This window comes from Pelodiscus sinensis, chromosome 7, assembly GCF_049634645.1.
Source record: "Pelodiscus sinensis isolate JC-2024 chromosome 7, ASM4963464v1, whole genome shotgun sequence".
NCBI lineage: Eukaryota > Metazoa > Chordata > Testudines > Trionychidae > Pelodiscus > Pelodiscus sinensis.
The window spans coordinates 23340001-23342500 of NC_134717.1; the positions used below are offsets into that span (position 1 = coordinate 23340001).

General features: G+C 35.8%; 1 protein-coding gene across 7 annotated transcripts in view; it reads right to left on the reverse strand.

Annotated features, from left to right (window-relative positions):
* ZEB2 (zinc finger E-box binding homeobox 2) overlaps positions 1-2500 on the reverse strand; it is a 136067-nt gene that overhangs the window by 55451 nt on the left and 78116 nt on the right. Inside the window, exon 1 of one of the 7 annotated variants that reach the window (XM_025191029.2) lies at positions 1401-1558. The exons of the other annotated variants lie outside the window; for them this stretch is intronic. The gene's annotated coding sequence lies outside the window, so the exon portion shown is untranslated. Of the gene's footprint in view, positions 1-1400; positions 1559-2500 lie in introns of those variants that run through there. 7 annotated transcript variants of the gene reach the window in all.

The following is a 2500-nucleotide window of genomic DNA, read 5'->3' on the forward strand; positions in this document are numbered from 1 at the left end:
GAAATGATTGCAGTGAAGAATTTTCAACTTTTAAAAATGCTTTCACTTTGAAAAAATAATGATAGAGTTTTTCCTTGCAGTTCATCTGTCTGCAAGATAAATACATGTAACCTGTGATCCAAAATGGCTTTTACTGTCTCTTGATGAGATATAGTATTTCACGTATATCAAAGCACTTAACACTTTTGCATGTCATCAGGTTAATAATATCTGTTGCTCAGCATAAGAAACATTAAGCTGGGAGACAGCACAGTTGGGAAGGGCCTGTCTTTCATGGGACCACTTGAGTGAGTACAGATTACTCATGTGAGTAATACTTCTAGGACTAAATCATAGGTAAGGGGTGGTTACAAATTTAACTTGTATATTACTTATGAGGTAGTCTTCCACAACAGAGACTTTTTTTCTTCTTGTAATTTATCTTCTGGGGGTATTTATTACAGGCACTGATTTTTTTTTAAATCTATGTTTTACTTTTTCTTATTTCTAGTGTCTCCAAATCTCCTCACAATGGACATTAACCTGATTGTAGCAATCAAGAAGAGAGTTGAGAAAGTGTAAGCAAACCGTTCCTGCTCATTTGTTTTTGTTTTTTGTCTATGTGTTCTCTAAGAATCCATATAACTTCTGGCCTAGCTATAGTAAAAAACTGGTCAGTTTTATATAAATCAGAAAACAAAAGGTCTCCACTCTGTCTAGCAGTAGCAGATCTCTCTCAAACTTTCCCTTTTTTCACCTCAACGCCATGTAAATAAAACACCCCAACTGCAAATTTACTCAAGCAGGGTGATGTACATGCTTGTAACAATCTAGCTGTCACTGATAGAGCTCTGTTTGAACACCAAAACTCTTATCAGAAAGACTGCTCTAAAGCTGGTTTTCTGACAACACTCTTCTTTCCCAACATCTTTCCACTTGGCTCCAGTTTTTTGAGTAAGACATCATGGCTGGGTGCCACCAGAAGTGACTCGCCCCCTCCCCACATATATACACACTCCTATGTCCCTTCCTGCCACTCTCAGGTAGTGGAATTTGCTGACACTGGCAGTAAGTACATGGCAGCTTGTCAGCTCAAATGCAGGGTGTGGCAAAAAGTCAGTCAGATAGCCACAGTATACAGCTATGTCCATCTTTCTCATGAAAGCAGTTTCATCTAATACAAGCAATCTAATGCATCAGACCCCTTGTGCACCAGAGATATTGTATATTGTATATTTAAAATTCCTCTAACCTTAAGCTTTTTTCTGGCTGCTGAACTAAAGAAGTCACCCTAACATTCATTCGATAGAGGTTAAAAATAAAAGGGAAGAGCAAGAGTTTATTGCACCCAAAACTATCAGGACATTTTGTAACAATACCAAGAATACACCCTTTTGAAATGAACAAATAAACTTAAATACCTTTTACTCCCTAATCCTTTCAGCTGTAATTTACTAACCAAGTCCTCCCCTAAGTGTTTCTTGAGAGAGAAGTTGTGCACCTTTTTTCTTCTGTTGGTTTCACTTTAGTCATCAAGATTATCTGTTTGTTGACAGCTGCATGATCTATGGCCTACACCCTAAAAAAGAGAGTAGTTTGAAAGCAACTATGAAATTTATCCCTTTCTGGGCTGAAGTTATCTTACAAAGTATTGATAACACATTATCTTACAAAGCAGAATAATACTGCACAAAATGATACCAAAGATGTTTAAGAAAATTTCTGGCTCAGTAAAAGTTATTATTCAGAAGTTTACATAGTCTGCAAACACTTATCAAAAGCCCTGAGCAGAAAGTACAGAACCTACGTTTCAATTAAGATACAGTGGAATGCAAGAAGTTTGTAGAAGATAAGGCCACCGTTAAAAAAAATCTCAAATTCATCCTTGGTGATAATTTGACTGCACAAATTAAGTTTTTGGTGCAGATCAGAATGTTTCCCAGCTGATAATTCAGGGGATCTCCCTTCTATAAGCTATTGTAGTGAGTGGGCCACATAGCAGCCTGGTCTTATAATAACTTTGCAAATAGTCTTTGATACAGAAACACTCTATAGCATGGTGTTTTTCAAATGTAAATGCATTAATAACAGGAGTAGGAAAAGTACCCAGAGAGAACTTCTAAGAAATCATTGACCTACTGAGATTATTTTTGTAGCATCTAATATTCTAATTTCAGTCAAACTGGAACTTTCTCATTACTAGGTTAGCAGAGAGTTTTTGTTTGTGTGTGTGTGTGTATGTGTGTGTGTTTGTTTGTTTTTTGTAAATAAAGAGAATGCTACATCTATTTTAGATCTATATTGAGTCAACAGTAATTTTATATCAGAACAGTTCATATCAAGGTGCAATTTTCTTTACTGCAATTTTAGGAAAACACTAACCTCCAAACTGATAACATGAATTATCTATTTTTCAAGTCTATAACCCTGATCCTGTTCCTATTGATGTCAATGTAAAAACTCACAGTGAGCAGATCTGTCTGATATATAGCTCTTTTCTTTTCTTCTTTTTGACATTACT